Source organism: Lithobates pipiens, unplaced genomic scaffold (genome assembly GCF_037356315.1).
Source record: "Lithobates pipiens isolate NorthernLeopardFrog02 unplaced genomic scaffold, aLitPip1_a1.2 Scaffold_27, whole genome shotgun sequence".
NCBI classification, from domain to species: domain Eukaryota; kingdom Metazoa; phylum Chordata; class Amphibia; order Anura; family Ranidae; genus Lithobates; species Lithobates pipiens.
The window spans coordinates 15,778,921-15,790,483 of NW_027507788.1; positions in this window are offsets into that span (position 1 = coordinate 15,778,921).

An 11,563-nucleotide genomic window follows, 5' to 3' on the forward strand; every position below is an offset into this window, starting at 1 on the left:
AATTGCAAGCAGTCAGTAACAATAAACAAGCTAAATTTAGAGATAGAATGTCTCAAATCATTTGCAGGGAGTATCAGGAGGTAAGAAAAATGTAAGACTCCCAGAACTAGCATGCATGCGATGATACAGGGTATACATGAAGTATAACTGTAAGAGTTAATAGTTAACTAAGTCTCACTATTCAGGCTTATATCCTATTAGCACCATCCATTTACCCAGATTACTGTCATTTTATCTAAGATAGGCTTAATGCTTTTGTAAGTGATTCTATTTGTACACTCCTTTTGTTCTCCTGCATGGAGTCAATTCTTTGACTTGTTTACCTGTTTATGGGTTCACTATCTGCACTCTATTTGGTGGTTGATTTTACCCCTTAGCCACCACTATTAACTCTTACTTTTTTCTACCAGGCACGCCCCCACGTATACCCTGTATCATCGCATGCACGCTAGTTCTGGCAGTCTTCAATTTTGATTACCCCCTGATACTCTCTGCAAACTATTTGAGACATTCTATCTTTAAATTGTGTTTGTTTATTGTTACTGACTGCTTGTAATTTTGTCTCTCTCTTGTAGAATATTTTATAATCTCCTGAAGAAGCATTTAAATTGCGAAATATGTAGAGCTTTTTTCTTTCACATTCTAAAATGACTGTAGGATTCCATCTCTGCAAATGTTATATATCTAATGTATTTAACGTATACTAGAGAGGTCCAGCTAGCTGTTTTCATTTTAATTGCAATGTTTTTAAAGTTTATTTTTGTACTATGTGCTTAATAAAAATGTATGTATTTTTTTTATAATTGGTGCCTAAAAAGTAAATTTTTGTTGTTGTTCTCGCTCCATGTAAATTGTCATTTAGGACGTGGCACTGTTCTACTACAAAATTACCACACTTCCATCCTGTGCTGGAGTTTAGTCAACTTGTTTATATATGCACAGCTATACTGTATATGTGCACTGCACCTCCCCCCGTGTGGATGGGGCTTTTTATTTGTTCATTTTGTAATGGATTAGGATGTACAATGAGAGAACACTGGGCGGGAACCTATGATCAGCGCCTCCCATCCTGTATACACTCAATGGCTAAACAGAAACAGTGCCCCTCCCAAGAAGTGATGTCACTAGCTTTCAGTAACCACACCCACTGGATGCTTTTAGGCTCAGAAGGAAGTAGAATTTAAGTAATTTGACTGCACTGGATGCTGCAAAATAAAGGTATTATAAATAAGGTAGGACTTTTTTTTTAATTTTGAGGCATAAGAATGAACTTAGCTCATATTAACGATTGCAGGTGTTAGGGTGGACTTCCACTTTAATAAAAGACCATATAGATGAGTTCTTGATGGGAAAAAAAAAATTTAAGCAACAGATAGCATGGGTTCATGAAAGACAGAAGTTGTCAGACAAACCTGATTTCTTTTTATGAGGAGGTAAGTAAAACCTTGGACAGTGGGGTGGCAGTGGATGTGGTCTACTTGGATTTTGCCAAAGCTTTTGACACAGTTCCCCACATCAGGCTCATGTGTAAGGTAAAGTCTAAAGGCTATGGAAAGATCAGTTTGTAAATGGATAGAAAACTGGCTAAAAGACAGAATTCAGAGAGTAGTGGTTAATTATTCTTACTCTGAATGATCTAAGGTTATCTGTGGTGTACCCCAAGGTTCAGTGTTGAGACCCTTACTTGGTCTGGGATTAAAAGCCCAATTTCAGTTCATAGTGTGATAACGTCCTTACAGGATGTCTCCAACTTACAAGCTGACCTCAATGCACTGTTTCATTGGGCAACTATGTGGAAAATTAGGTTTAATGTTTATAAATGTAAAGTTATACACTTGGGGGCTAAGAATATGCATGCATCATACATACTAGGGGGGTACACCTGGGGGAATCCATGGTGGAGAAGCATCTTGGTGTTTTGGTAGATCATAAGCTTAATAATAACATGCAATGCCAAGCTTTGGTTTCCAAAGTACGCAAAGTCCTTTCTTGTATTAAGAGAGGTCTGGACTCCAGAGAGAGAGATATCATTTTGCCCCTGTACAAATCATTAGTAAGACCTCATTGGTGTACCCCAAGGTTCAGTGTTGGGACCCTTACTTTTTAATATCTTTATAAATGATATCTGGTCTGAGATTAAAAGCACAATTTCAGTGCATAGTGGAATAACCTCCTTACAGCATGTCTCCAACTTACAACCCGACCTCAATGCACTTTTTCATTGGGCAATGTAATGGAAATTTGTAGGTTCTGTATATAATTGTATTATATTTTATATGTATTGCACAATGCCCTCACTGTGCACACCGCACTAACAATGTTTTCAGTACATGTTTTGCATTCTTTCGAGTTCTGATTAGAATAAGCCTGCCTATGTAACGCCCCTTGTTACCATAAACGTACAATTGTAATATTAATGTGATACCTACGTAATCATGTGTATAAAAACCTTCACATGCGTCATAATAAAGGAGAGAACGGTTATTTGGAAAGATGCTGAGCGTATCTTTTGTGTCTGTTCCCTACTGCAGTAGTTATTAATTTGGAACCACTAATCAATATGAGGATAGGAGTTGCCTATCATCAAAATATCCATTTCAGGTGGCGAAGCCAGCCCAGCAGGGGTTACCAGGTGACCCTGAGTATCCGAAACGAGGAGCTTGAGACGATCCGGGAATTTCTGATAATCAGCCGGCTGAGGTAAGCCTTTTGCTTATATTTGAGTTATCAGACTTCCTTGATCGGTAAGGCATTTTCGGGACAAAGGGTACCTATTTTACTCCCCTTAATCGAACTGTATTGATTAGTGGTTATATGTTATGTTGTCACTGTCTACTGTCCATCAGAGTGTTATAGAGAAAGAGAAGAATAGTGCTGTTAACAGAGTATAATGTAGTACATCTGCTAGATAAAGTAGTTTAGAGGCAAAAGGGTATAGGCACACGTAGAGAAGACTGGCCAGTCATTATGTGCATTAAATTAAGTAAGGGAATGATGGGTAAGAGACCCTCAAAAATGCCCAGCGCAAGAGGAGCGCTATATATGAACCGAAGGTGCGGTTCCGCCTATACTGAGCCCCTAGATTAATGGTTAAAGTGGACAGGGATCCACAAAGGGTAACTGGGCTACCACCAAAGTCCACGGGGACAAAGAATAATGCAGAGTATACAGCTAGAGAAACAGCTATTTATGTGAGCAGGATGGATCAAGAGTGACATTAACACTAGACAGAAAGGAACTTTTTGATGTTAAGTTGTGGGATGAATTTGGGGTCAGGCACTACAGTAATGAGAGTTAAAACAGAATGCTTTATATGTTGTCAGAGAAGGAAGATGGGATGAGCACTATGGCTGCCTGTCTGATCATAGAAGATACAGTATGTGAAGTATGGAATTACAATACATTGGATGCAAAGGATATCAGAACAAAATAAAGAAAGCAGAAGTTTAAGCAAGGAAGTATTAAAAAAGCGTTAAAAGAAAGTGAGAGAATGATATGCATGTGTTGTGTACAAATGGGAATAATGTAAGCGATTTTAGAGATATATTTGAGTATGTTTGTGAATGCTGGAACCTTTAGTTCGCTCGCTTGTGTCATGTACGCAGATGTGACCCCCTCCTTTGTGCTCTCCTCAAAGAATGTAGCTGGGATGAGAGTTGGTGATAAGCTGGGAGGACACCATGCCAATTTCAGTTTTTTAGACAAAACATTTATAACAAAATGTGCCGGGTTAACGAATCTAATGATAAACAATGTGATCACAATTATTTTTGAATCTGTTTTTCAAACATGGTAAAATCAAGGTTACATTTAACCATGTCTTACACTAATTGAATATCTTTTGATAGTGGAAACAGTGCATTTAAAAAAAAAAGAGAGAAATTGAGTAAAATTAAGTAATATGTCCCCATTTAAGGTCATTTATCTGTGCATATATATTAGTGTGTGATATTGAAATTATCATATGAATATTCATTTCTAATATGAGTTTAACAATTTTATTAATAAATATAGATATATTGAAACTGGTTTAGACAACCTTTGGTTGGAAATGGAATCCAGGTTAATGGGGAAATTGGTAAAAATGGAATTAGTTTAGATTAAGATAACAATTTTGTAATTTTACATTTATTGAGTGGAAAGGAAAAAAAGATTAAGATGAGGTTGTTAATTTGAATACAGCTGCAATAATGTTTAACAAAGCCAAGATGGATGGGATACATAAGGAAGTTTTTCTACAGAAATGAAATCTTAAAGTCTGATAATAACTTGATGTGCGGTCCATGATGTGAGAGTAATAATAACATTTAAATATAACAGACCCATCACATCAAGTCCACACACCCTGTTCGGATAGCTGCTGCCTGCAGCCAGTTGGTTTATAGTTTTTGATGGCCAAGTGCTTTCTGGTCCGTCATACATATTGTTGGTCCTTTTGTTTTTATATATTTTTATTTTTGAAATACAAAGCAGAATGTGTGGATTGTGAAATGATGTGCCCCTTTTCCTTGTAAGTGCAGTGGGTACAAGTAGAAGAATACTTAGGGTTTATGGACATCCCTGTATGACTGCAGGGTATTGTTATCATTTATTATAATATTGCCAGGAAAAAGTTGTCTTTTTGAAACATGAAACTGGAGTTCTTATACAAACAGCATCATAGAAAACAAGCCATTTTTATATTTATGCAAGCTGGATCCAGTAATGAAGGGTTCACCCCGATGTATCAGAGCTGTAGCTTTATCCAAAGTTGCTATTAGACAAAGTTACAGATATTATTTTGGTTGAATATTTAATTTTTAATAGTCCGACATTCTGCACAGCAAATATATAGTGTTTGTCTAATGAAAGGTTCAAAATATGAATTTGTTTTGTGTGTTTATGTACAAATCTAACAATGAAAAATGTGTACATTTGAATCCAGCCACCTTATTGCCTCTATTGGAGGAGGCTGGAGACAAAGAAAAAGCATATGTGTTAAATTGATGGCGTGGGAATTGGCTGCTGTGAGCCCAGTGCAGGACACACTCCCTGGAGACCCGAGTATTTAATTTTTTGTAGTGTTATTCCCGGTTTTATACTGAGGATGAAGTTTATCACCCAGAAGGATTCCCTGTATTCAGAGTCATTGGATCCTTTTTACCCCACTCAAAAAGCAGAGCTCCATGCTTTAGAAAAGCCTGTGAGCTATAAAAAGAGTATATATTTATATAGATAGTCAAGAGATAGAGAGCTTTTGGTTCCATTTGAAGGGCCAGAAGTTTGTTTTTACTTCGGCAGGTAAACCAATCAAGCATGCCAAGTTAATTTGATTGGCTCTTTTCAGCCTTCCAGGTTCTTGCTGAGGTAGCCATACTAACAGTAAAACTCACATATGGAAGCAGACCAGGCGACTCTAAGGATGCTGCATTTACAGCCCCGGACAGTTGCTGGGTCTGTGCAGCTCACAGATTCCACCCTAGTTCTGGCCCAGTATAGCTGGGATTAATAATTCAACTTTAAGGACCCCAGAACGAGAAGCACAAGTGGTCCACAGAGGGCAACTTCTTACGAAACAAGACTTTGGAAAAGGTGATCATTTATGTCTGCCAGACACTCTTTTCCCTCCAGCTTGACACATGGACCGTGTCATCAGTCACAAGTAGTTATGGCTGCCTTAGTAAATGAGCGTGGGATGGAACCAGGGTTCTCCACAGTTGTTTTTATAACATACCACTTCTTGTTTTACCTGTTACCAAAGGTGTTACCAAAAGCTAAACATCCCTTCCAGAGATAGCAAAAAGATATATCCAGATGCCCGAGTCAGGATCTTACGAGTGTATTTTGTTTGTATGGACATGTTTTATGGATGTCCAGTGGCAATTGCTACTGCAACGGCCACAGTAAAAAAGTGTTATCAGAAGTAGTTTGTAAGTACAGAGTGCAGAATCTACAGAGAGTAACAGAGGAAATCATTTTTATAGGAGAGTCCTTACTAGAAGTTTTGAGGTTTTATTTTTACACCCCCTACTGTCTACAATGTAGCGGACAAAGTAGAGTAAGAAACTAGAAAACTTTTGCCTGAATGTTTTATTATATTTTATCAAGCCCGTAAGGGGATGTTGGACTCTCTCCCTTTGGGATTTGGTTGGGGAGTGTGTTACTCACTTGCTTATATTTTGTCTCAGCAGCTGAAGTCCTCCATTTGGATCTCAGAGAGAATGTTGCTGATCTTTTAAGGTTTTTGACAAACTCATTTATGTGTTTTCTCCCCAATTCCAGATCCTAAAAGTTTGGAAGGATCTAAAACTAAAGCCAGGTGACTTGTGGATTGTTAAGAGACATTTATATATATGGAAATGTTTGGAGACTAAATACAGCATCTATTTTATGTACAGTTTTGCAAAACTTGAAGGAAAAGTCACCTGGATCCACACCAGACACTGTAATATGACTAAATGAAAGAAATCTCTGTGTTTGATTTGTTTCCCTCTTGCGATAACAGTCTAGGGTACTTTTTGATTCAATTACTTTAATTGTAAGGGATATATATATTTGAAAAGTAGTTTAGCCATGTTGAAGTCATATTTGTCTTTTGTACCGCTTCCATTTTATGTAGAATTGTCTGTGTTTACATATGCTGATAAGTCAGCATACCAGCAATTAAGCTAGAAGACCATTCTGGCCACAGGAGTGTACAGCCAGTACTCTGTAAATATGTCTTATCAATCATTTGTTTTTCACAATGAAAAGTCATTTTGTAATGAAAAAAGCTGCTGAGCTATTATTTTCTCCACAATGGAGTTTTTGCCTCTTTGGCCAGGACTACCTCCACCTAAGCGTGTGGAGGTTCCAGGTTAAAGGTGATAGCAGGTATGGTTAGTGATCAAAATATTGATCAAAAGAGAGGAGACTGTAATGGAAATTTGTAGGTTCTGTATATAATTGTATTATATTTTATATGTATTGCACAATGCCCTCACTGTGCACACGGCACTAACAATGTTTTCAGTACATGTTTTGCATTCTTTCGAGTTCTGATTAGAATAAGCCTGCCTATGTAACGCCCCTGGTTACCATAAACGTACAATTGTAATATTAATGTGATACCTACGTAATCATGTGTATAAAAACCTTCACATGCGTCATAATAAAGGAGAGAATGGTTATTTGGAAAGATGCTGAGCGTATCTTTTGTGTCTGTTCCCTACTGCAGTAGTTATTAATTTGGAACCACTAATCAATATGAGGATAGGAGTTGCCTATCATCAAAATATCCATTTCAGGCAACTATGTGGAAAATGAGATTTAATGTTGATAAATGTAAAGTTATGCACTTGGGGGCTATGAATATGCATGCATCATACATACTAGGGGGGTACACCTGGGGGAATCCATGGTGGAGAAGCATCTGAGTGTTCTGGTAGATCATAAGCTTAATAATAACATGCAATGCCAAGCTGCGGTTTCCAAAGCGAGCAAAGTCCTTTCTTGTATTAAGAGAGGTATGGACTCCAGAGAGAGAGATATCATTTTGTCCCTGTACAAATCATTAGTAAGACTTCATCTGGAATATGTAGTTCAGTTTTGAGCACCAGTTGTCAAAAAGTAAATGCACCAGTTCTCAAAAAGGAGGATATCAGGGAACTGGAGAAAGTGCAGAGGAGGGCAACCAGGTCCAAAAATCCGGGCAGAAATCAGACCTGAAACGGTGAATTGAGGCACACCAGACTCCTGCTGTGAGGCGCTGCATTCTCCAGTGAGAACCCAGTTGTGCGATTTCCATTGCGTCTTTGCTGAAACTTTGGATGGGTGTGACTTAAAAGCAACTTTGGATTTGACTGCTGCACAACTGTCACATTGATAACATTAAGATGCAACCTTTGAGAGATGCAATAATTCTAGCACTAGACTTCCTCTGTACTCTAAACAGGTAACCTGATAAACAAATGTAAGCATCACCTATGGAGATTTTTAAGCGCCCTCGTTTGTCACCATTCCACGAGTGTGCGCAATTTTAAAGCATGACATGTTATGTTTACATGTATCTATTTACTCGGTGTAACATCATCTTTCACATTATATAAAAACTTTGGGCTAACTTTACTGAATTTTTTATTCAAAATGTTTTCCAAAAAAATTGCATTTGAAAGACCGCTGAACAAATAGTGTGTGACGTAAAACATTGCACCAATCGCCATTTTTTTCTCTAGGGTCTCTGCTAAAAAGAATATATATATATATATGAAAAAGTCCAGGGATTGCTGCACTTAAAATGTATTAATTTCACATGTAATAAATGACATACTTTTCATGTCATTGCAAATAACAGTTTCAGGCTACAAAGCTTACGCTCTTCTTCAGATGGGAACAAGATGTATACTGACATTATTCTCACTTCATCTTATATTGTTACATTTAACACCAAAAATCCATTAGGCATCAATTAATCAATACAAATTATCATAATTATTTCCATCCTGAACTCCAGAGAGATGGCTCAATGAGATGTAATCACGCTCCAAGCACACAGAAAAAGTTCCATTTATCCCAGTATTAAAGCATACAAATCCATTAACAAATGTCCCAAAAAATAAAAAATAAAATATTAAAAATATAATAATAAAAAAGAATGTATTCAAATCATGATCCATATACAATAAACCTCATTTTAATGATCTATAAAAATAAATGCAGGTCAAAGTCCCAGCTTAAACCTCTAGGTTGCAAAGTATCCAATCTATTTTTCCATTGTACTTCCAATTTTTTTTAATTCATTCTTTACAACCTAAAGGTTTAATCTCTGACTTTGACCTGCATTTATTTATATAGATCATTAACATTAGGTTTATTGTATATGGATCATGATTTGAATGCATTATTCTTGATTAATATATATATATATATATATATATATATATATATATATATATATATATATATATATATATATATATATATATATATTTCTTGATCATACATCACGGGACACAGGAGCTTCATTACATAGTGGGTTATATAGGCACCTCTGGTGATTGGACACTGGTTGACCCAATTAAAGAGAATTCCTCCCCTATATAACCCCTCCCATCAGGGAGGCACCTCAGTTTTTTCGCCAGTGTCTGGTCGATGGTCACGTAAAACTTAGCTCTATGCGGGTCCCGGCGAGGGCCGAAGGGCTACAACAAACCGGATCCATACCTCGGGCCGATAATTGACTCCCAAGATGGTATGGTACCCGGGCCTCGTCTGCCGAAGACACGAGGTTTTGCCTGTAAGTCCTCTCCATTGGAAGACTGGACTCTGGGACAACCAGACTTGGGGTACTGTTTACTCAGGGCGCCCGTAAGTTTCTGGCAGAGTTTTTTACAAGGCCCAGGTAGGAGAATCTTTTCGTAAGATTCCCAGATACGCCTGAAGGTTGGCTAACAATACCCGCCGTGATGGGTGAAGGCTGGAATTGGTCTGAAATCAGCAATTCCTGCGGCGGGGAACAGGTATGGGAAGTCATCCTATATATTTTAATATATGAATGGATTTCTTCATTTTGAGTAGTTGTATGTCTTACCTGGTTTCCACCACTTGAGGGAGTAAGAGCAAGCCTGATGCATACTTACATGCCTTTCAAACAAAACACGCTCAGTGAAATGCCTGGTCCTCCCAGCTATTCACGTCTCCTTGCAGTCCCTGCCACAATATAAGTAAAAAAGGGGTCCCACGCAGATCGGGGGGTCCCAGGTCACTCCTTTTGGGTTCCCCTTCCCCCCCCGGATCCCGCGGTCCTCGTGCACGCGCGCGGGCGCGTGCACGCGCGCCGGGCGCGCTCCCGGCCTAATAGGGAAAGGGGGGGGGGGTGTGGTTGCCAGCTGTGCACAATCAAGTGCTCCAGACTGCAATGCAGGCGCCAAAACGGCCGATTTTAAAAGCCCAGAGCGTCAGGGGACTGTAAGGTGAGACACAGGAGCTGTGGGCTGTAAGCATCCGTGGGATTGGATCCAGGCGAACCTTAAGACACCTACTCGGCATCATATTGTGCAGTTAAGCTTATATTGATTTATTGTGAGACTTTAAGCACAACAAAGTGATTGCATTTTACACTAGTAACTCTGCTTTGTAGCTCAGTACTATGTCTCCTCGTAAGAGGGTTTCAGGGGCAGGTAACAAAAGCACTGGCAGGTCACCGCCTGGGTCCAGGGGTTCTAAAGGTGCATGCAGATTACCATCCCCCTCTGCAAGAGTGGAGCCTGCATCTCAAGACGAGTCAGTGCCCCTTTTAGGCTTTGCAGCCTCTCCTAATGTCGCAGCCCCGGTCTATGTCACTGAGGACTCCCTTAGGGCTTCATTGGAGAGTTTTGAAGGGAGGATAATGAATTTTATTTCTGCTTCCCTAAAAGATAGCAAGAAAAGGGGTAGATCCCCTCCCTCTGCTGAAATCCCTCTCTCAGACAGCTGCTCTGAAAATGAGGAGAGATCCCTATCTTTGGAAAGGGATCATGAGCAGTCGGATCAGTCAGAGGATGAGGAGTCAGTCCCCTCCTCCCAGGCACTCAGAAAGCAGGTGCAGTATTATACTGAATTGGTGCGTACCACGTTCAGAATGCCAGCTGCTGAAGTCGCTACATCCTCTGTCTCTTCCCTGGGAGTCAGGAAAGCTCCACAGACTGCTTGTTCCTTCCCAATTCATCCTTTAATGGCTGACTTGATGTATAAGGACTGGGGACATCCCGATAAACTGTTTACTCCTCCCAAGAGGTTTTCTATGTATTATCCCGTGGAGGAAAGCTTCACCAAGAAATGGGGGGCCCCATCTGTGGATGCGGCTATCTCTTGTGTGAATAAAAACCTAACTTGTCCTTTGGATAATGCGCAGGTATTTAAGGACCCAGCTGACAAAAGACTGGAAACCTTGTTAAAAGCCTCCTTTTCCATGGCCGGCGCTGTGGTGCAACCTACAGTCGCAGCCGTGGGGTTGTGTCAGTTCCTTAAGGAACAGGTTAAACAGATGTTTGAACTTCTTCCTAATGAGGAAGTAGAGAAATATGCAGAGATGCCTCACATCTTATGTTTCATAATTGATGCGATTTTGGATTCTGTCCAACAAGCATCACGTTTGTCCCTCATGCTGGTACACATGCGTAGGGCTCTATGGCTAAAAAATTGGGCTGCTGAAATGTCATGCAAAAAGCATTTGACTGGGTTCCCGTTTAAAGGGGAACGGTTGTTTGGAGAGGAATTAGATAAATTCGTCCAAAATATTTCGGGAGGTAAATCTACACTCCTTCCAGTCAAGAAGAGTAAACGTCCTTCATTCAGGCGTACTCTTTCTCCCGAAACGTCGAGCTCTAAACAGTGGCGACGGCCTTCTCAGCCCTCCTCGGCTGCAAAGCCTCAGGGCCGAGCCCAGGGACAGAAAAGGACTTGGGGGCGGAAGCCTGCCAAGCAGTCCTCCAAGACATCCTTGTGAAGGGGCGCCCCCGCTCGGCCGAGTGGGGGGAAGGCTCCTGCAGTTTGCAGGCGCCTGGCGGGTAGAGATTCAGGACAAATGGGTGATCTCTTCAGTATCTCTAGGCTACAGGCTAGAGTT